Raw genomic sequence first — 24,168 nt, 5'->3', positions numbered from 1 at the left:
TGAAGGGAAGAGATCACAAGATGAGCAGAGGAGTGAGGGAACAGAGGAGAGAGAAAGAAACACAGATAGAGAGGACTCCCTGTGGACTGGCTGCTTGTTTTTACTTCAGGTTCGTTTTGATCTTGTGTGTACTCGGTGGGGGCAGAAACATTCGCTGGCTGTGTTCTCACTGTCAAGTTTGTTTGTGGCTCTTTATTCTAAGAGTAGTTTGCAGTTTTGAGTTGGTGGTGACAGTTTGAAATGTCTTTCTGATGGAGATTAATATAGATACTGTTATTAGAATGCAGTTTTGTCATGGGATAATAATGTGTGTATAAAGTAGGTATTTATTTGGGAGAGAAGAGAAAGTAATTGCTGGTCTATACAGCTTTATAACTAATCCATATAACTTAGAACTGCAACAAAGACTGAATAACTTACTAGCATTAGAGCTGTCAGTTTTTTCAATAAGTCAAATTTGAACAAATTCAGAAACATAATTTGTTCATACCAATTGGAACTCAGTGCATATACCACAAAACCAATCCTGGCTCCTTTCTCACCTCCTTTGAGCTGACCAATCATGACGTGAGGTGGATGTCAGTGTTGGACAGAAATGATCCAAGACAGCCCTCTTCCCCTAGCCGGATGTCGGAAAGGTGTGTGTGCGTGGTGTTATCCTGATGTGTTAATGCATGTCAACCCTGAGTGACACAAATGGTGTGTGGGCTATCCATCCATTATCTATACAGCTTATCCTCAGAGAGTCACATGGGGCTGCAGCCGAATCCCAGCTGACATTGGGTGAGAGGGAGGGTACACCCTGGACAGGTCACCAGTCTGTCACAGGGCTATTGCCTAGTATATGACATAATAGATAACCAGTATTTATTTTCATAATTGATTTATCTGGTTCTGTAAAACATCATTACACTGACACTTTCCTAGAGCTCAAGGGGATATTATCAAAAGTTGTCCTTTTTTGTCTTCTGATGAAAAATCCAGAGCCATTAAGGGAAAAATAGGATAGGGAAAACCAGCAAATTCTCACATTTAAGAGGTTTGAACCACAAAAAAAAAAAAAAAAGAAAAAAATAGAAAAAAAATAGTGAAAATAGTGAAGTGTGCATAGCCAGTGCTACAGTCCTGTCATTCCCCCCTTAGTTTCCTCGACTGGACAAAATAGAACTCCTCATTGACCATGTTAGGCCTTTAATAATCCAGTGTGACATTTTGAAAAACAGGGTTTTAGTGAAAAGCTGGATTACTTTCTTATTCTTCAGCTGCCTTGTAGTTTTTCTTCCATTGGCTGCAGCTCTTTCTTCCGCGTATTCCCTGGACTAAACTGCGTGCTCGGGGAGAGAGCATTAACATTTATATAGAAACATGAGGCCGATGTTTGACGCACGATAAATGGGGTATTTTCCTTACTCTGTTTCAAATGGAACAATGGGGATGGAACTCAGCACAACGTTGTCCATTGGCACACAGTAACCCTGCCTAAAAGCTACATACATCAACACAATTGCCTTTATTAGTTTTCCTCTTAGAATTCATTGTTGGGTCATTTGTATGTGTGGGTCAGCTTGAGGGGAGTTGGTGGGGGTGGGAGGATGTATGGAGCAGTGTTGTTATGAGCCTGGTGGTTGTGGTGAAGGATGGGTGGGGGTTTGGGGGTATATGTCAAGCCTGCTTAAGAGGCTCAAAGTCAATGGCAGCGACAATTTCAAAGTCACACAAATGATAAATACAATATGAGAGGAACGTGAATGGAAACAAACACAAAGTCCCAGAGCAGGAACAATGTAATAAATCATATGAATAAATCCGCCAGCTGACCACTAGGGAGCACTAATAATCCAAACCCAACATGCCCCCTCTCTCTCTCTTTTGCGCTCTCTAGTACTCTGTTTTTCTGTGCCTCTCTCTCTGTCCCTGTGCTTCCTTCTCTGTTGCCATCTTTCACTCATTCTCTCTCTCCCTCCCCACTGTTTCTGTCTTTGTCCCTCTCCGGCTCCATACACACAACACACACACACATACATTACACTGTGCCTGGCCCTGTAATGAATTAATCAGAGCTGGGGCAGCTGTGTGTTTGAACAATGCCACCCTGAGAAGTTGGCTGGAGTTTTAAGCATGTGTGTGTGTGTGTGTGTGTCAGTCAGTGGAGGAAAGCAACTAGCAGCAGCTAAAGCAGTGATCCTGACTTCAGCCTTGTGTGCGTGTGTGCGTGCATGTTGCTGTCGAGTTCGAGTCCGCAGTAGTTGATGTGTGTGTGTGTGTGTGTGTGTGTGTGTGTGAGTGAGCCCTGAGATAAGGTTGACCTAAAGACCCCTCCAAGTGGAGGCCACTGGGAAAATCAACAAATTTACCACCTTGTTTTCCATTGAAGCAAGAACTGGTTTAGCCCTTTTTAACCCCATCTACCCCTCGTTTGAAGACACTCTGCCTTGCTTTTCCTTCCTGTGGTGTTGTCTTTGTCCCGGTCTTCTTTCTTACTCTCCTCTCTTCTTGTCCCTAGTTTAAAAAAAAATGTGTGTCTAGGGTTTGTCAGTTGAAAAAATGACACCATAATTGTTTCTGATATTCCCCTAAACATTGTTTTCTTTGATCATTCTCTCCTTTGTAGTTCTTCATCTGGTAGTTATGATCATCAGTTTTGATTGCCTCAGTATTTAAAAATACACACACTGCTTGTATTACAGTTAATTTAACATAACAAGCTAAAAAAGTAATATTGCATGGATCATTCAGTAAGTTGACCAGGACACTAGACTGGCTGATATTGGCTTACACAGATATCAGGGATTGGAACGTTTTTTTGGCTGAAAACGTAATTTAGAAAGTATCTCCATTACACAGTTTATCCACCAGATAGAACTGACAAGTTACTGTTATTATATTTTAAAGCAAGATAGAGCATGGGTCAGTAGAATGTCTCCTTTGGGTCTGCATCACTACATAGCCACATCACCAATGACGTATCCTCCCCAAATGTTTGTTCAAACTAAAATTATTCAAGAAAACCAATATAAAAAAGTTGATAGTTCTAGTTCTAGTAGTTTCCTATCCCATAAGGACCCCAAGTACGTGATGACACATATGATTGTATCTTCATTAATGCAGCTTCCCAGAGTTCTCTATTGGGAGTTTAGCCCCATCTAATTTTGCTACAGAGCCTTCAAAAGCCTTCATTTGGACCATGTGTGCAGATACATACCATCAGACTATCAAGTTTACTTTTCAACCAGAAAATTGGAGCTCACAATACTCTCGATTATCTATGAGTATCACCTGAAAAACCCAGTGGTGATTGGGTTGTTGCTCAGAGCCATTTTAGCAGAGAGTAAATTATCTGTGGTTTTTCAAAACTGTACAGATCAAGTTGGTTTATCAAGTTTAGATGGGCTACAGCTGTTTTAAGAAGATTTTATGACTTACATATATGATACAATAGTGCTATGGTCAGGGTTCTAGTAGTACAATTAACAGTGGGTAAACCTTACACTTTACCACAGCTACTCTACCACGGGCCAATAAGGACCAGGAAACCAATATCAAATTAAACACAATCTATAAGGCCTCTACTATATATCAGTTAGACATGAAAAGTTTTTCTGCCCTCAGAGTTCGTAGCCTACCTGTCTCTCTTTCACCCCACTCCAGGGCTGGTTCTGAGTCAGTCTGTCTTTTTCCCTCTTTCATATTTTTCTTTAAATCTTTAATTACTTGTACCTTTGTTACTTCCTCCATGTTGCTGTGTCATTGCATCCTGAGTTTCTCCCATACTTCTGTCTCCTCTAGTGAACTGAGTGATGCTCAGTGGCCTAAACTGCCAGAATCAGGCCCAGCAAGTTCAGGAGTCGTGCCAAACTAGAGATCAGTTAAAAAGACTAAGAAGTATTCATCTCCAGCATTAAGTCAGGAAACTTTTAAAATATCAAGAATTATAAACTGAGTTTGACGTGATCGTTGTGGCGTCAGTACTTCTGGTTGTGGAAGTTGGGGATCATGACGAATATACACAGTCCGGCTGTGTTTCAGTACAGTGAGTGGGATTATGCCGTCAGAGCCCCGGTCTTTGTTTTCTGTACAGGGGCTATTAGCTACACTACTTCAGGTACTCGTAATCGCTCTGACTTTTAGAATTTGATACACCACCAACCTGTACTTACCACTTGTGGCTGCAGCTGCTACTGTTGCTCAGCAAAAGTTACATAGTGTTGTTGTAAGATGTCCTATATTTTTTGTTGCAAGTACGACATAGCACAAGTGGGCAGGTTGATTGTTGCTCTGTGTCAACAGGATGCAGTGATGCTCATATGAGGATGCAGTGTTCCACCTGAAGACAAAACGAGCAGTTCTAGAGCTTGAAGAAGTAACTGAGTGAGGGAGCCTGGTTTATGTGCATTTAGCCTCCACTATAGCCCTGACAATGGTATTGGCAAACATAATCTACTTCCAAATAGATATTCCAAATAGATGTAGAAAATTACTTTATCATTTAGTTGTCTTTGCATTAAAAAATGCAGGAAGGCTACATCCAAAATTTACCTGAGCCAGTGTTTGGAATTGGGTTCCATCTGTCAAGTATCAGTGAAACAGTGACATCTGCTCAATGTGAGCTCATCAAGTTGTCTGCCTGTGTTTGTTCACACACACAGACACGCTGTGGAGAAGTTTACTTAAACTGCTGGATGCTGTTTACTTCCCTGCTGCTCTGCTGTTTGCTTTTTACACTGCACATCATGTTACTGGTGTTCAGCTGGAGTGTCACTGTTGGGTGGTTTCTTGGTCAGAAGTAAATAAATGGAGCACACACTAACTAGATAGGGAGGAGTGGGATTAGGGAAATGATACACTCCGATGGTAACCCAACCCTGGTTGCCCACGTTGATAACAGATCCAAAAAGGAAACTGCAGTGCTAACAGGGAAAAGGAAAGACTATCTGTATTGTTCAAGCACACGTATGCTTTGTGTACTCACTACATGATTGTGGCTACTGTGGTTATTTCTCACTTTCCTCTTTCCTGTCCCGCTTTGACCTGAGCCTCCCAACCTCAGCAGTGTATCAGGCTCCTGTATCTGATCTTCTCCCCTCGCTAGGGGTTTCTTTGTCAATGGCTGTTCTTTCCCGCTTTTTATTGAACTAAACTCCAGGCAAGTGGAGAGGATTCCTCAGATAAGCTATCAGGCCCTGGCATCACACAGAGAAACCATCAAGCCATGAAATATGTGTCTGGCTGTGAGTCAGGGTTGCATGAGGAGTGGGGACTAGCACACACACAAACACAAACACAAAGCATACATATTTGCGCATGCACACACACAAAAACATACATTTACATACACAGTGTAAAACAATAGTGCTTATTGTATGTTTCATTGTACTGAGACATGGACACAAACACACACATCTCATACAACTGGGTACCAATTGTTTGAGTTTTTAGCCAGTGGCATTTCTCTCTTTGGTCCATTAGTCAAAATTATTTGTGTATTTCACATAACTAAAATATAAAAACTGGTATAAGAAAGGATAAAAAACAAAAACAACCACTAAAAAGGGTTTTAAGTGAGTAGCAGCTGTAGGGCTGTCAGTGTTATAATCCACCATTTAGTGAAATAACTCAACATCTACAATATGTATTGGCATAAAATTTTCTGCAGACATCCACGGTCTCCAGAGCATAAAACCCACTGACTTAAACATTTTTCTTTTTGACTGAAATATTTCAATTCGGCATAGATATTCATGGTGCCCAGACAATGATTCCTAATGAGTTTGGTGATCTCCTGACTTGAATGAGACACTCCTGACGTGTTCCCCAAAGGACGACTTGTAATCACTTTGGTGATACCTGAAGTTTTTATGTAGTGTCATTTTTTGGTCAAAATTGTAATTTGTCCAATACTTAGGCTCATAACTTGCAAAACGAATAAAATTCTTGTCAGCAGTGGCCTTGTGTTAGTGTCAACTCAAGGTTATATGAATGGCAAGGAACAAAGCACACTGTACCACAAATGTTGGTAGAGTCATGATTTAGTAAAGAGGTGGGATGCCAGTTGGATCCAGTTGATTTGTGTGCTGTTGTACTAAATACATCATTAATGTTAAGTTATGTATTTGTATTGTTTTTGTAATTACTTTTCATACCTTTTCTTGGCTCACTGCCAGGCCGCAGGTCGGTCAACCAGAGAAACATCTTGTTCACCAGATGGCCACTCTGCCCATTGCAAACACGCATGCATCAAAACAGAGCAAAAGATAAATATATCTTACACATAGAACCAGATGCACAAACAGAAGAGTGATGCTTTGAACACATGAAAACACACACACACAGAAATACACACACACGCAAAATGAAAACAGTGCAAAATGTTGGGTGAAACCTCAATAGTTATAGTAACAAGACTACACTTGATAAATTTGGCTTTTGTTAAATGAAAACAAAGTTTTGTTTACATCAGTGAGGCTTTGAAAGTATATTGGTAATGACACTTAAACTTAGGTATATCTCCAGCCCTGCAAATGTTTTATCTGCAAAAATTGGTTCCAGTTTTTAAATTTAAAAAAGAGAGTACTCTGTGACGGTAATATTTAATGAAAGTGTTTCTGGTCATTGTGTTCATACCCAAGGACAATTCCCCTGTAGGGAATTTAGGCCAAAATCCAACATCTTTGTTCTGAGCTAGTTTGAACCTTCACCAGTCAGCCTCCAAACCTCTAATTAGAGATAGACCAATATGATTTTTTCAGGGCTGATACCGATTATTAGTCGTCAAGGAGGCCGATAACTGATATTTGGAGCTGAGATTCATTTGCAATAAAAGTGAGAATATTGGCGTCAAAATTTTGGATAATACAAACTCCAACCCTTAATTTCGTTTAAATTAAACAGCTTTTCAGATTTGCAACATGTTTTTTTTTTTTTATCTTAGACAGTAGACATCATTGTCAACAAAAAGTGCAGGGAGCAATTAGCATGTCTTATAAAGTTAAATGCAAACGTAAACAAATAAATAGCTCCCTAAAGTTTTCTACAGTCAATAAAGTTTTCCAAAATTTCAACATAACTGAAATGTTATTTTATCTTTCACTTATCTTTGTTTTAAGTTCAAACAAAAACAAAAAGTGCAGGGAGTTCCTAGGGTCAGCAGCATCTCTTATAAAGTTTTCTTACAAACTTTCACTGCTCATTGGCTGTTACCTGTGCTGTGGCTCTGCATGTAACCAATCAGATGGTGCTGTGGGTGGGACAATGCTGGAGACAGAGTAGTGACTGCAGACAGAGAGGCGTGGCTACATCAGAGCCAAAATAATAAATTGATCAAGAGATCAATTGATCAAGAGATCAATTTAAAACTGGGTGTCGTTGTCAGATTTAAAAAAAAGGCCAATGCTGATATGCGTCAAAATGCTGAATATTGGACTGATAATCTACCCGGCCGATAATCTGTCTATCCCTACTTCTAATTTCTTAGTGCAAAATTAGGATCTTTTTAAATACTGAGCTATGGCAGATGGATGTTCTGGTAGCAGTGTCACAGGCTTAAACTACCAGGGATTATTTCCATTTTGTAATCTTACCCTCACTCCTAATCTTAGCCTACTCCCTTGTAGAAGTGAGAACTGGCCAAAAATATCTTCATCTTTGAAGGATTTTGCTCCTTGTTCCCATCTTATGGGCACATTTGGTCCTAGAATGTATAGAGACACAGTGACACACACACACACACACACACACAAACACACACACACACACTGCACACTCTTCCCCTCACACCATCACCAGCTCCTCCCTTTTTTCCTGCCTCTTCTCTTCCCTTTGCAGGACATGTGTGAAAATGTTGAAAGCAGGCCCACCAGGCCTTTTGGATTGAGAAAAACAAATAGCATAATTCAGGAGAAAGCCCCACAACTCCAGGCTGTTGGACCTCCCCAAGCTTTTTTTTTCTGTAATTTGGACATATTTGAAAGTGCAGCCATGCACACACAAAAACGAGAAAGGGAGAGACAGACAGATGGAGAAAGAGAAGGTGAGAAACACAGAAGTTATGCAGACAGGAAGATGGAGAGAGAAACAGTATAAGGAAAGGTAGGAGGAAAACAACAAACACAGACATTTGTATGATTGAATGAGGTTTAGCTTGGCTGTTGGACCAGCAGCAGTTTCTCCTCTCTCTCTGTTTGTAATATATAGTTCCCTTCAAGGCTCCATATGATAAATGAAAGACTGTTGAAGAAGGGCCTTTGGTTCTTCTTTTTTTTTTTTTGGTCTTCCATACTGAAGTATAAGGTGTTAATCAAGGCAACAAAAAAGAAAAAAATGGAAACATGAAGGTATAGGGTTTGGTGTAGACATAGCAAAGCATAACTGCATAACTGGTACTTGTATACAACAAAACTTAATACTCTCCTGTGTAATATCACTAATGTTGTGTTATTTGCCCCTATGGTTTCCAATTAAGGCTAACTGCATGACCAAGGTTATAAAATAACCAGTTTTTTTCTTGCATTGTGTCTAATACCTGCGATGGACCCCACCTCTCACCCAGTGTCAGCTGGGATAGACTCCAAGTTGGTATAGTGTTTTACAAATCATCTCATGTTGATTATTATATCATCTCAATCAGTATATGGGTTGCTGTAGTATTCTTAGTATGGTTTACAAGCTATACACTGGAAATAAGAAAAAGATATACACTGAAAAAAAACATTAACAGAGCACATGTAAAATTTTTAGATTTATTTTCACTATGTTTGTATTAATTTATCTACATTATAACACTGGAAATATTCACAACCACTGTGATCCTAGTTTCTACCTTTTCTCTATGGACCTGACCTTGTTACAAAACCATAGCTTACCTTTTTCCCTTAAAAAAGAAAAAAAAAAATGATTAGAAAGAGGATTCATTGGAAAGGAAAGTGAGTATGTGTAAAAATCATTGTAGTTATGTTTTGGTTTTTTGATAAAGGTGGAGACTCTGTTTACTATAAAATCAGGCTCCCGGGGGATTTTCTTCAGTCTGTGCAGACTCACCCCAGGGTTGCTTGGTTTATTGAGTGTTGCTACCTGTGTGACAACTCAATAAACTACTTTGCATCAGATTTTACTTATGTCCAGCGGACTTTTTGAGTGTTCCTCTTTGACTTTGCAAAACTACTGAAGAACAACAGAGAAACAAGGGGTTGAGGATCAGGTCTTTTATCCTGGCCCAGACCTGAGGGCCTGAGATTCTACATCAGGCTCTGTGGATCTGGCCAGAACCTCCACAGTGACTCCATGGTGCCGCCTGTGAAACACGGAGGTGGAGGAGTTTACTGGTATGCGGCTGCATGAGTGCATGGGGTGTTAGGGACATGACATTCACAGATGGCAGTATGATTCTAAGTTTGTCTACTCAAATACTCGATGAAAATGTGACTCACAGTGTCAAGGAGATTAGCAAGAGAGTAATTTTCCAACATGACAATGATCCTGAACACTGCAAAACTTACACAAGAACTAAAAAGTCAAAACCATGACCAATCTGTGTGTCCTGACTTGAATCCAGTAGGACACCTTTTGGAGTATTTTAAAGTGGAAGATAAAGCAACAAAACCCCTCCAGCAAAGAACAGCTGAAAAGGATCACAAGTGAAGAATAGCAGAACATCTCTCCACAGATTTGTGCAAGACTGGTGACATCCATGCCCCAAAGGATGGAGTCTGTCATCAAAAGTAAAGGCGGACATATAACATATAAAAAATTGAAAAAAAAAAAAAAGAGAGAGAAAAGAATGGAATCTTACTAATGAAAGGTAGACTGATGTTTTGTTGTGGTAGGTTCCTTAATGTGGGCTTTTCATTACATTTTAATTTGTCAAACATTTCAGTTTTTCAAGTAAATTGGCATCATTCTTCTTGAGCTTTGGCTAAAAGGAAATAAAATTTTATTTAATTGTTTAGCTTTACTTATGACTAAGGGTACTGACTCAGTTTCGTTGTATACTGTGTGTATTTGTTACCCTACACTTTTTCCCCTTGGGAATTTTTGCAACTTTAAATGAATTATAAAGGAAGATGAGCTGTAATTATTCTTCCAAATATACAAATAACTATAGCTATTAATATACAGTTTATATTGTCAGTGAAAAATGATGAATGGCAGCAATTGCGGTTGTTCTTTTCATCATTTCTTTTGCTAAGTAATTTCAGTCATTATACAGTTATAAGTCTTATTTTTATCTGCAGAGCGTTCTGCACACTGAGGTCAATTCATTTAACTTTTTCCTTGTTAAATTTAGCGTGTTTTCAAGAACTTCCTTGGTGACATTTTCTTGATAATGGTGGAGTGATTTATAATGTTTCCAGCTATAATCTCCTGACTCGTAAAACAATTTTAAGAATCGATACCAGACTAAATGACTGATGATGGGCATTTTTGTACAGTATAGAGAACTGGCAGGTGCACTTGTTTTTTTTTGTTGTTTTTTTTTTCCTGTGTGAAGTGATGCCATCAACTGCTCTCGTCCCGACCTTATCCTACGCGCTGATTTGACATTTCCTCTTAAAAGGCCACAGATAGATCATGTGTTTGTAGACTCGGTGCAGGAAGATGCTGCTATACAAAGAGTAATGAGCCTTGCCATTCTGAGAGGCAAGCTGCAGCAGATCAGTTTGAGTCCTAGTTTATGAGCAAGCTGACTATATGTGGCAGTTCTAAATATTAGTTGTGATATCACACAGCTGCATAAGAAAGCAGTTTCACAAAAAAGACAAACATAATCTGACGTATCAGGGGACATTGATAGGTTTACTGTCTTTTACATCTATTGTACTAGGTCATTGGATGAGCTACTTAAAAAAAAGAAGTTCTAATGTGATTTAGAGCTCAGAAAATATGGGTTGTAAAGTACACTTATTTTGTTTTTTGTTTTTTACAAATATTAATTTATGCTGATATTTTTGTTGAAATTGAAAGACATTAACTTTAATTAATGTTATGGGATATAAATGAAAGTGATCTATAAACTTTTATATAACATATTTAAAAAGTGATAAATGTTACTGGAAATATTTTCTCACACAGTATTTATATAGGTCTAGAAACTTATGAATCCCACAGAGATTTCATTCAGTTTTCTTAGTTGCGTCAGCTCTAATCTTAGAGACTACAATCTCTTCAATAATTAGCATCTGGGCCCCACTTAAAAACAAAACAGCATGACAGAGCTCTGTTTAAGATCAAAGTAAAGATTAACTACTTCAGCTTTCTTGATTTTCATACCAGTAACCTTAAATCCTCCAGTCTGTGTAACTTTCATTTGGTTTTCAGATCACCCACCATCTACAGATACACATCTGTGAGTGTGTATTGACCTTGGCTCCTTTGGAGTGTGTTTGCACTTGTGGATGAGTGTGTGTTGAGTATGAGAGACAATAGAGTGTAGGAGTAATGAGGGGGAAAGTGCTTCAAAATAAGAGAGTGGTGAAGCAGAGTGGAACATAGCAGATATGCAGATAAAACAGCCCCATGTACAAACCAAAACTAATTAAGTGTTTAGTGGTTTGTTTCTGCATTCTTGGAAATTTCCACAGTTACAAAACAACATACCATAAAACTGTGTTCCAAGAGATAAAAAAGCATCACATGAAAACTTAAGAAAGTGAAGCACAGAGTAAAACAAAACTACAACTCCTATTTAATCAATATGTAGATTTGAAAGTTGTGTCAGGAGTTGTGAACCTGTACAGAAGCAGAATTGGCCTGTGTTAAGTGCATAGCAAAGAATACATACAGTATGTGTCGATATCTATATACATGGATCACAATATGAATGAAAGTCCATATCACAGATTCACTGCCTTCCTAGTTAAAAGTTGTAAGTCTATTGCACATCTGATGTGGTCAGAGATGTTCTGTTCTCCATTTGTAACCACACCCAAATGATCTGCATCATGGCAGCAAGGTGAGGTTTTACAGTACTGCAGGACAGGAGACAGAGAATGTATTCAAATGTTTAAATTATGCAAGAATAAACAAAAATCGTATAAATTATTGTATTTTGTTTGTATAAATCCTTACAAATGTTACATGTTCGTAGCAAGAAAGCTTATTCTGCTAGTTTTCACTTACACACTTTTATATGAAGGCATTTTCTTGGGGTTTCTGTGTCTCTTTTTGTTATGTTATTTGTTTTGTGTGTGTTGTAAAGGTTTTTTTGTATTGTGCACTCTCCTGTGTGATGTACGGCATTGGTGTTGAATAAATAATCACAATTATTTGTCAGTTATTTGTCAGCCAGCTGCAGTTGCAGATCAAATCAAATGTGTCCAATACAGTGTGAATGTACAGTCTTTTAAGTAGCATTGTGGTCATTTCTTGACATCAGTTTCAGCTTACCTACCAAAAAAAGGTTGGGAACCCCTAAAGAGTTTAGCACAGAGGCAGACTTGGCCCTTTGGATCCTAACCACTGCCAAGGCACACACACACACACACACACACACACACACACACAAAGCCTGGCACACAGCAATGTCCTGGCACCAAGCGAGGTATGTTGCCTGCCTGTGAGTTCAGATCAGCCCCATCCCTTTTCTCCCTCACTCTCTCGTCAGCCTCTCCAGATCTCTTGGCCATACAGCTATGCCACCTTGAGAGAAAGAGGGATAGGCAGGGAAAGACAAAACACCATTAAAGGGAAAGCAAAAGATTGGGAGGGGGCGGGTGGTCAAACACAATGAGAAAGTGGACTGAAAATAGAAAAAGAGAGGAGGGTATGGGGAGAGACTAAGTGACAGAGGAAGAGGGAAACCTGTCAGTTTTCTTGGCTTGATTGGAAGAGGATGAGGGATTTGAGTTTTGGGAAAGTGCAAGGGATTTGGACACAGACCATGGATGTTCCCTGACAGACCTCTCAATCACGTTGCTTCTGACAGATTTCAACCAACGGCTCTATTTAGAAAATAAACCCACCCAGAAAATGTGCTGTGACTTGATTTTCACCTCCTCACAACGCATACTTAAAATGCATGGAGGAAGTAGCTCTGTGCCACGCACACCTCAAGAGACTTGTGACTTTGGATTGGTATCTAAATTTATACAGTGGAAATTCTGTCTGTTATAGCAGTATGCCAATTAAGGTCGTGCTTGTGAGGATGCCAGTGATAACAATATGAAAGATGGCTTCTTTAAACCTCCAATGTGTTAATCCAAACATCTGCCCTCAAGGCCTCAAACAGGAATCTTGTGATGAAGAAGAAAAACATCCCAATCACTCCATCTTGTTCTTTTTTTAGGGCATGCTACTTTATGTCTTTTGATTCAAAAAACAACATCCAAAAAAAAAAACATTATTTGCCCTATTCAAAAAATGTGTTACTCATTAACTATTGTTAGCTCTCACAGTATTCATCTCTAGTATAATAGTTATTGTTGCGGGCTGATTGTAATTAGCAGCCTTTGTGTGAGCGCTTCAGTGGAAATAATAGTCAGTTATCTTTGAATGATTGAATTCTCTCATCAGATTTGGAGCGAGTGACTGTCTATGTAGCTTTCACACAGAAATCCATCTGTAACATGTTATCTACTATATATGTGTCACATATAAGTATGTTTTAATGAGATGTTTTCATGTACACACCTTCAGATCAATTGATTAGTCGATCAACAGTAAATTATAACAGTAATAATTTGGATCATTTTGACTATGAAACAAAAACTGGCAAACAGCTTTTCAGAGGTAAGGATTTTCTGCTTTTGTCTCTTTTAAATCACTGCAAATGGGTTTTGAGGACTCCAGGAGGAGTTACTTCCATTTAATGCTTGGTGACAGAGTTTGATATGGAGTAAATATTATGTAGATGGATGTATTTACATCCTTTCAACATCTCTTTGAGATGCTTTAGAAATTTGAAATCTGTCGGTTTCTCATGCTTTTCGTTTTGCATTTCCACTCTCCTTTAAAAAAAGTATATGTATAAGTGTCTAACTACTGTAGTGGTTTGTCACCACTACATAATTGTAAATGATCAGTCTCTGGCCTTTGGACTGTTTAGAGAAAACAAGCCATTGTACGTGATAACAGCCCACTCAGTCGACTAAGAGGTGGAGTAGGGCCCTATGACATTTAATGGGATGATAACATTCATAGCATGTATAACAGAAAGACACGATAAATGACAGACACAAGTTTAGCAAACAATAAATGTACAGATAATATTATAATATCTACAACAATAGATAATAAAGTTATTATTGTCTGCAGCACATTGACAGAGCCCTGGAGCAGACACCTCCACACAATACATGTAGACAAAGTAAAAATTATGCATATGGTTTGAAGACAACTGTAGAATGTGTTTCACAGTAGTAATAGACCAATACGTTTTTTTCAGGGCCAATACTGATACCGATGATTAGTAGTCAAGGAGGCCGATAACCAATATTTGGAGCCGATATTCATTTCCAGTAAAAGTGAAAATATTGGCGTCAAAATTTTGAATAATACAAACTCCAACACTTAACTTTGTTTAAATGCCTTTAGGCATATGTTTATTAAACAGCTTTTCAGATTTGCAACATGTTAAAGGTTTTTTTTCATCTTAGACAATAGACATCTTTGTTTTAAAATTCTAACAAAAAGTGCACAGAGCTCCCAGGCTCAGCAGCATGTCTTATAAAGTTAAATGCAAACCTAAATGGCCGTTGGATTTTAAAAAAATGCCGATGCTGATATGTGTCAAAATGCCGAATATTGGCTCCGATAATCGGCCCGCCTGATAATCGGTCTATCCCTATTTCACACCACCAGTGCTTTAGAAATTCAAAGGCTCTCCATCTCTAGATCTTCTTTTTCCACTCAACTTTTTGATATCTTGGTCATGCACTGACACAGTTACATCCATCTCTGTTTCTGTTTGTACATTTTACAATATTTACAGCTTCATCTCTGACGTGCAGCGAATCGTTTCTCCCCCATCGTCTTTGCCTTTTGATAACTAAATTGCTTTCTCTGAGCTCTCCCCGCATTAGCTTGTCTTGACAACACTCTGAGCAGGAGCTACGATTGTTGTTGACACAGTTATGGCATACATCATTCAGTAAAACCTGTTAAAGGCCCAAAGAAGCCATCAGAGGAGGGAAATCGGATATCAGGCAGAGAACTGCATTCATCATTCACCCCTAGACAAGACAGATGACACTTGTATTTATTCTTTGTTTTGAGAAGTTTTTTTTTCCCCAGCTGTGGAATGATTTTGTAGTCATATTGATTTGAGGATATCACAGGAGAAGAAATTTAGAGAGGCATGGGAAGTGAGTTTGTGTCATGCTGTCAGGTACTTTATTGTGTCGTTCAGAAGACAACAGTGATTTGAGTTAATATTGTTATCTTTGTTTAAAGGCCAGGAATACTAAGATCTTTAACTGACCATATCTAACAACAGTTTCCAGAGAGATAATCAGGAAATGTATTTTTAAAAATATTAAAAGCCATTGCATTTATTAATGGCAATTTACTTTTTAGGAAATCCCACATACAGTGGGATATGACCTATAACTGCCATGCCTGATTTATCATCTTTGACCCGATAATAATATAATGTGACACAGCACACATCTCTGCATGCTTGCGTTACATAGTCTTAATTCGTGGGTTTTTACAGTTTAACAACAAGCCAGATATTTATAGTTGTATGTTGCAAGCATCCTGCAAGGCAAAGAAAAATGTGTAGTAGTAGTATTTAAAAAACTAGCAGTCTTAGAAGAACATGTATGATGCAGAATGAAATGTAATGTAGACTCCACTGGTGGTTTTTTTTTTTTTTTTTCAAAATCTTCCTTTTACATCTATAACTTAGTTCGAGTGTTAAACGTACAGTCCTTCTATACTTTACATTTATTTTTTGTTTGTGAAACACTGTATTACCTTTTTTTTATCATCTTACTGTGATGTTCTCTAGGCTCATTAGTTTCGCCTAGAGTGAATAAATTCAGTGTTCAATTATGTTACTTGCACTCTGAGATGAGCATCTTGGCTGCTCAAATTTTAAATGGTAGGACTGTTACACTTCTGTTTAACACATAGTTCACTGAATTATTTTTCATAAATCTGTGGTAGACAGATGATGATATTCTGACTTTTCTAGTGCTAATTGCACTCACTAATATTGGTCTCCTCCTCTGTAATTTAGGTTCAAAGCAGATTCTGCTGTTGAGGTCTGTGCAACTTGTTCTGGGTTAAAGGTCAGCTAATTGCCTTCTGTGTTCAATTTGAATTTAAATGCATTTGTCATCATGTCCTGGCACATGAATTACAGTGAAGACCTCTGAAGATCCTAATGAACACTTCATCAGTGTCAATAGGCTAATCAATGAAAGTGATACATTAACTTATGTGTGATATGGACAAATGGCCACAAATCTTTGTTCTGCTTTGCTCCTTCCTGATTAATATGTGTGTCATGTATAAAATATCCATGTTTAAAAAAAAAACAAAACATTGCCCCCAGCTATGAGAACAGGTAACATTTTGTTCCATAACCTGTTTCAATTTGGTGGGTTTTGCTCCATTAGAATTTGATTTCATACTGGTGTTGCTCCATAAAAGAAGCTTTTACCCACATCCGCCCTGAAGTGAAGGACTCTTGTCAGTGTGTTCTCCACTGGTCATATTTGAAAAGGATCATCTCTCAGGAAAGCTATGAGAGCTGACTGTCAACGACAACGAAGGACAACAAGTCTTACTTAAGGAAGCTTTAGCTGTTTCTGCAAAAGAATGCAGAGCAGAGAGAGTTTAGTCAGCAGAGTTTTCCCTCAGCTCTGTGTGCATCCTGGAGATGTGTTCAAATCACTTTGGATCAAGTCAGGAAGATCAAGAATTTACATTTGATTGCGTTATGCAGTAGCAGTATTTAAACCCCTAGCATGTAAACTTTTTCTGGCTGTTGCAAAAAATGACCCCGATATCCAGTGGGCTGACAGAGGTGTTGATCAGCACTGATTTGGGCTGCAACTAAGGATTATTTTAATCTGTTGATCATTTATATGATCTGTCATTTAATTACTGAGTATAAAATGTCAGAGAGTAGTGAAAAATGTCCATCACAATATTCCCAGGGTCCAAAGCAACATCTTCACATTGTTTTGTCAAACCAACGGATATACAGTAGAATGATTTAAAAACACAGAAAGCAGCAAATCTACACAGTCTGGGGTGCTGGAAATGTTGTGAATGTTTGAAAATGTGATAAAGTGTTTGAAATGAATTATTTAAACTATTTTCAAGAGGGTTCATCAGTTGTTTTCCTTCCTGGTTTCCTGTTTGCTGACACAGAGAACAACAGCATTTGTGGGAAATGTGATCTCGATAAAACAGCCTCAAAGGGCATCCTTAAAAGGTGGTAAAGGATGTGTGAACATGTCAGAAAAGAGCACAGGAAGTAAAGAAATATGACATCTTTTCTTTTACAAAAGGAGAACAAAGCCAACTCATTTAACCCATGCTCCAGAAGTGAAGTGAGCCACAGTTTCTAATTTCAGTTTCATTGAAAAAGAGCATAGGTAGACAGAGTAAAAGATACAGATACCCTTGTTGTTCTGTGAGGAATATTTGTGTTTTAAATACATTTTGGATTGTATTTACTAAATTTATATAGACATAAAAAAGCCATAAAACAGTGTTTTTGCATAGCATAGTGTGTATTTTGTTGAGGTGCTAGCTAAGGGGGTTCTGAACTCCAGGTAAACTTTGCAGACACACATTTGGCAATGTTTGGATTTTCTTGGTAAACTCCTTCGAGGATCAGCCCGTTTGCTTGGATCATGTGGCCACTGGTTGTTTTGGCTCGTCTGTTATGTGCTGTCAAACATTTGCTGAATTTTGAGATTTCACATCTCACTCTTGTCAGTTCGCCTGTGTATTTCGTGTGTACAGTAGTTGAGTGTGTTTGTGAGCGTTGTATGCGGTTGCTTATGTGTTGCCGTGCCTATCCAGTTTTGCCGATGTGTGAGACGGAGTAATTGTATTCAGAGGTAAGGACTGTGTCATTCTGAAAGGATGTGCAGCTGTGTTCCAGTTCACAGATGACTGCCTATTTGTATTTGTGCTCCGTCATTGCTGATGAGTTATTGACCGCCGTATTCAAACCCATGGAAGCTGACACATTCTCCCTTTGGAAAGCATCCAGGATCATAAGCTCTTGTAATTACAAGGCAGGCCAGAGAACATGGATTGTGTTTGCTCTAATTAAATTACAGAGGTCAAATCCGAAGAAAAGGTGCAGTAAACACGGCTGACACTCCTGCATAGTCGACTCAATGCCTTTTGATCTGAGTGCTCCTGTTCTGTTGAGGTACATTGTTTTTTTACTCTATCTCATCAAGCATTTTTTGACTGCCTGTCTTCACATCAATAAACCAATAAGAGCAATTTGGGTTCTTTTTTTCCCTCATGTTAGCTTTTCCATTTTCTCCCTGGGCTTGCAGGGAAGTGATCTGCTGATATTTAAGAAGCTAGGTGCAGATGGGCTGATTATTTAAAAACATCAAGGCTGGATATAAATTTTAGGTAATCATACAGACACACAGTCGTTCAGTTTGCAGTAATGCTGTAATAATGCTCTGTTTGTTTACTCTGCTCATCACTTTTCTTTAGTGTGTTAGTACAGCTGAGGCTGATGAAAATGTCATTAGTATCTTATGACAGATGAGTTTAGGGATCATCAAAGTGATGAGAGCGTTGAAGTTAACAGCAGATGATATTGGATAAACAGACAAATTGAGATATTTACATAAAATGGCATCAACCTGAAGAAAATGGCAGTTGACTGGATAGGTGGATGGACTTGCAGCAAGTCCATCCATCAGCTTGTTCAACAGCTTTGTGCATGACCACCCTCAGGCAATCACGACTTAGCCCCTGATCTTTTCAAATGCTAGAAATACCCCAGGCTTGAGAAAAGTCAGGGGATCACCCAAGTCACAAGGTTTGATCCTCTGGGAACCATGAATGTATGGACAGAATTTCTTGTTAAAATAGCTAATTGTTGTTGAGATATTTCAGTCTGTTTCCCAGATATGTTGTCTATTTTTGTGTGTGTGTGTGCGTGCGTGTGCATGTGCACCACTGATGTCCGTCACCTCCCTGTCTGGAACACTGAGTGAGGAAGTTACACTAGAGAGAGACAAAACCATCTGTCGCTGCTCAGGTTTAATAATGCACACAGCCAGTGTGATTTCTCAACTTAGTTCTCAGAGCACATTGCACACAACCGTCTCCTCAGGCTCTTCTCTGCCTGGTCACCTCAGCTATTGGCTCATTCAGTCTTTTCCACAACACAGCTCTGCCCCTGGCTCACCAGGACTCTTGCCTGGCTGCTTGTCTTGTCAGCACATATTCTTCACCTTTCTCCCATGTCAGACTTACCTGGTAAGTGGTCCTGTCTTCCCTCTGCACCCTCTTGCCAAGGCAGCCATCAACCTCTTGTTCCAGTTTTTTGTGTGTTTTTGTGATTATTGTCATGCTTCCTGGTCGTGGCTCTTTCCTCTTAGGCCTATGACATTCTGAATGACTTTCTCTGCTCCCTTTCACACGCAGGGTCTCTTTATAGGAGGATAATGACCAAACAATACAGATGGTGGATCGATGACGAGCTGAAAGCAAATGTAATACAAATATTTCTACATGATATATGACATGAAAATATTCTGTAATAAGCTTAAATACAAAACTTGACATAGCCCTTTTTGAAGTTGAGATGAAAATGCAGCTGTCTTTAATATGACTACCTGCTGCCTGTGAATAGAAAGTGTTGAGTAATATGCTAACGCACAGTTTCCCCCCTTCAACACATCTGTCAAACAATTTAGACTCGTGACTAATTAATTGTCAGTGGCACTGAATAGACAGGATACCAATTTAACAAATTAACATCGGTTGGATAGCTCACGTATCTTGGACAAACCTAACCTTGGGGGGAGGAAATGAGGCTGTCACTACTATAACTGTTGTACTTCTAATTTGGTCCTGTCATCAGTGAGCAAACATGATATACTCGCCCATCTTCCATTACTAATAATACACCTAGCAGCGACATAGCACAGGAAGTTTGCACTTTCTACCTCTGTCAATTAGTTCTTGCTGTCAACAAATTATCCAGCAGCCACATATTGTTAGATTTTGCATTTTGACAAATGCAATCTCTGTAACACCCAGAAATAATAATAAGGCTCCCTCGGAACAACTTTCTTTAAATACCTGTCAGAGCTGTTTGAGGGCAGGTGAGGGCCTCACTATGTGGCAGTGATGTCTAATCAGCTTATGCCTGTTTACTGTAACATTAGCACAAAGATCTGCAGTTTGCATTAAAATGATTGATAATGTGATAATGTGGGTGACATCTATTTCTGGTCTGCATATATGTTCAGCTATTGAAGAATGGCCCTTGTGATACTGATGCTTTGAAACCAATATCCAGCTGTCACACTGTATGGAAGAGGTAAAAAAAGAAGTGTAATTAGTTTGCTCACTAGCTGAAAATATACTCCTTAAGCCTCACAGAACAGTTTAGCCAGCACTGAAAGTCATAGTTTTCCGCTTTCATTTCTTAGCTGGCATGTTAAAAGACTCAGGGGTATAATTGCAGCAGGATTCACTTTGAAGATTACACCTTCTTATGCTGAGTGGCCCATACCGAAACATGTGGATGAGATGATCTCGACAGGAAGACAGATTTTCTTGACTGCTACACAGCTATCAACCAACTAGTCAAATTCTGCTGGGGAAGTGGAACAAGATTTTTCCCTTTGGCAGCTTTGAGTGCTTTTGTTGGGGAGTTTCTGACAAATTCAGGGGTAGTTAAGGACCACTTTATCCTCACTTTTTAGACATGGTTGTTGCAGCTGCTGTGGAGAGTTTCTGTCAAGAGAAACCTTCATCATCAATTATCTGTTTTTTTTCTTTTCTTTCTTTCTTTTTTGGTAAAACTCTTTCAGAACTACTCCTATCCTGAAAAGATGAAAAGAAATAAGAAAGTCTCAAGGTATTTGACATTTCATCTTCTCATTTCAGCATATTAAAGGTAGAGATCTTATCTGAAATTTTCTGTAACCCTTAATATATCCCTTATAGAATCTCTGCACATAGTGTGGAGAGCAAATAGGACTGTATAAGTGTTGTGGAAAGTATATTACTATATTGTATTATACTGTATAAATTTCCTCCACTTACTTATACCCATTAAGGTACTAGTAGCTTCTAATTCAAGTTATTTCCCACAAAGCTCATTTAAAATGTCAACTTTCAAAATTATACCTCTTTACCTTCTTCTGTGCTGTTTCATTACATCCTCATTTGAATCTAATCTCTCTTGATTCTGCATGTAATTGATGATGACGATGATTCAGATTCGTGCCTGTATAACATTTGACACAAATTTCCTTTCCAGATAACACTCACACATGACTCAGATTCTCTCGCCTCAGTAGAGAGCAGCGAGTAGGTCAAGGCTTTCAATTTTTGCAGACTTTCTGGGCTTACCTGCATCACTCTGCTCAAGTGAACTCTCGAGGGATATCTAAGTGCTGCACCTCAGCGAGCCCAAAATGCATTTCTTTTCCCAAAATCCATTAGAGGACGGGGCTCCTCTGCCTCCCTCTCCTAAGCTGTCCACTCTTTTGCCGTTGTACCTTGTTCCCCTGTTCGAACTGGTGAAATTTGATTTAAAGATGCATTTTATGATTCATTTTCTCTAACCTGCCGCGGCACTAGATGGGCAGTGTTTTCCAAATCATAGAAGCATATGAGAGTTTACAAATCTGTGTGACTAACAGCTGGTCTGACGCTGATTACGCCTGACATAATTAACTTATTTCTGCTCGTGTCTTACTCTGTTTTCTTACACTGTGTATCACAACCTCCTCTGGCCCATATAAAGATTTCAAGTGTTTGGTGTCTGTGCGTTGCCATGTACCTCTTGACATGCCTTTTCCTCAACCACTTTTCTCATTTTCTGTTGGTAGGCAGTACACATTGGATGCACAGTACTGACAGAACAAGTAGTCAGGAATCATGAACGTAATAAAACTCCTGTCAAGATGCTACCAGTGTATCAGCTACACTGAGAAATGAACCACTCATCTCCCATAGAAAATAATTACAAACTAAGGCTTTGCTTTTAATTGTTCTCAACTGTCACTGGAGCTAACAAAGTTGGCTCAATCAACAGATTGCAGTACAAGAATTAAGAGAAAAATGCAAAGTCAAAAATGCAAGAAGCTGTTATATTAGCTGTGTTGCACCTTCCAGTTTTACATAAGCCTGACTTTCTGACTGGGGTTTGTGTCATGTTTCCTTTTAACAGCCAATACTGGTATCTTTTAACCAATACCGAAATGTTTCTATAACTCTGTCCAGGTATTATTAATTGCCTAAACTGCATCATAGTCTATTTTTATGCAGCTTATATTTCCCTGTCCGCCTGTGTCTTCATAGCTCTTCCCCTTCTGTTTTCTCTTCTACTCATCCCATAAGGCTAAGCCAGGGCTACAGCTGGGAGAATGCCATGCTGTCAGCACATCAGCGAAAACATTGCTTTCATTAGGGCCCATTATATCACCACAGACATCCTTGTTAAACTGTCATTTGCTAATTCCTTTCAATACTCATTTCCACCTAGCTGTCCCAGCAGGATTAACGTGTCATTTATTGGGATGTGGGAGAAAACAAACTCAAAGTTGATTAACAAAAGTAAACAGAGGGAAAGGGATGAGTGATGGGTGAGGCAGTGGAAGATGGAGGTATAATTTCTTAATTGATTACATATCCATGGCAGCTGTTTGTAGCTGAGATGTCAATACAGGGGATACTAAAATGCCAATCCCTCTGTTTTGGTGTTTTCATAGACATGCTTTGTTTTCACAGTCACTGAATAACACTCTGCTCCAACATGATGCATCATTTCAGTCACTGTGCTGAAGAAAAGTAACCAGAATATGAATTAAAGTCATCAAAATCATGTAAAATGCAAATACTTTAAATATATTAGAGCTTATTTGTTGTAGTGGCATGCCCTGACAAGCAAGAATAAGATGAGCTTGTCAAAATTATTCCTCCTGGCTGACAAAAATTGTGTTATGCTTGGGTATGTGAGGTCGGTGGGTTGTGTTCAGTTATGATAAACGTGTATGGCACTTGCTAGGAGCTCTATACTTGTATGAGCCAAAAGTGTTTCTGCTATCAACCAAAGGGTGTTGGAAGTGTCAGTATAAAGAACATCATAACACAGCATATTAAAATGTATGATTTTCTGCTCTGAAAATGATGATGTTCTACATCCCACTGCAGCTCAAAGGACAATTGGAGAAATGCTCAGAAATGAAAACAAGACCAAGGAGTGCCTTGGTAGACGGCGCGGGTTCAAGTCAAGACTTGACCTTTGTTGTCCCTGTGTTTCCTGAAATCATCTTTGAGCTAAATGTTAATGCTAGAGTTGCTTCATGTTAACAATGAAAAGCTGGTACAGCGTTTACCATGTTAACAATCTCAGTTTAGTGTGTTATCATTTACTAAACACAAAGCACAGCTGAGATTCATGGGTATGCCATTAGCTTTGCAGGTATTTTGTCCTGCAACATAAATTTGGCAAATGGCAAATTTCATGGCAATATACCCAATAGTTGTTGAGACATTTCCCTAAAAACCCTAAAAATGTTGAACTCATGCTGGCACTAGAAGGAAAGTTGGGGAATCATTGTAGCTGTAAGAATTCATCATTTGGAAACCATGATTGTCAAAACAAAATTTCATGGCAGTCCATTTGATGGTGGACCAACTAACAATCTGACATTAACCTCCATGAGAGCAGTGCAAAAATGAATATTACTCTCTGCCACTTCTTTGATAACTGAAAAGCAGCACAGGAAGTGAAAATTGCCTTTGATTGCAAGGAAACATTATGGGAGAACATTTGAGGCTTTTTTCAACTCAGTGCTGTGAAGTCCAGATTTGACTAAGTACTGAAATACAAAATGCCAACAGCTCCAAATTCAAACCATCACTATCCTTCTTAACACACTATATCAGACTACATTTGTTCTGTTTTAGGATGTTTCCTGTGGTTGCACCAGTTTTTCAAGTAGCTCTGTGTGTATGTATTAAACCCATCATGTCTGCTCTTTCTCGCCTACGGAA

At 38.8% G+C, this 24,168-nt stretch overlaps 1 protein-coding gene across 1 annotated transcript in view; it reads right to left on the bottom strand.

The window, feature by feature from the left end:
• The window catches only part of irf1b (interferon regulatory factor 1b), a 323,207-nt gene extending 301,060 nt beyond the window's left edge, over window positions 1-22,147 (bottom strand). The window contains exon 1 of the mRNA XM_051078814.1: window positions 22,143-22,147. The gene's annotated coding sequence lies outside the window, so the exon portion shown is untranslated. The remainder of the gene's footprint in view (window positions 1-22,142) is intronic.
• Window positions 22,148-24,168: the final 2,021 nt, after the last annotated feature.

Source organism: Lates calcarifer, linkage group LG20 (assembly GCF_001640805.2).
Source record: "Lates calcarifer isolate ASB-BC8 linkage group LG20, TLL_Latcal_v3, whole genome shotgun sequence".
Taxonomy (NCBI): domain Eukaryota; kingdom Metazoa; phylum Chordata; class Actinopteri; family Centropomidae; genus Lates; species Lates calcarifer.
The sequence above is the reverse complement of the archived record's forward strand: the minus strand, read 5'-3'. Positions and strand labels throughout refer to the sequence as shown.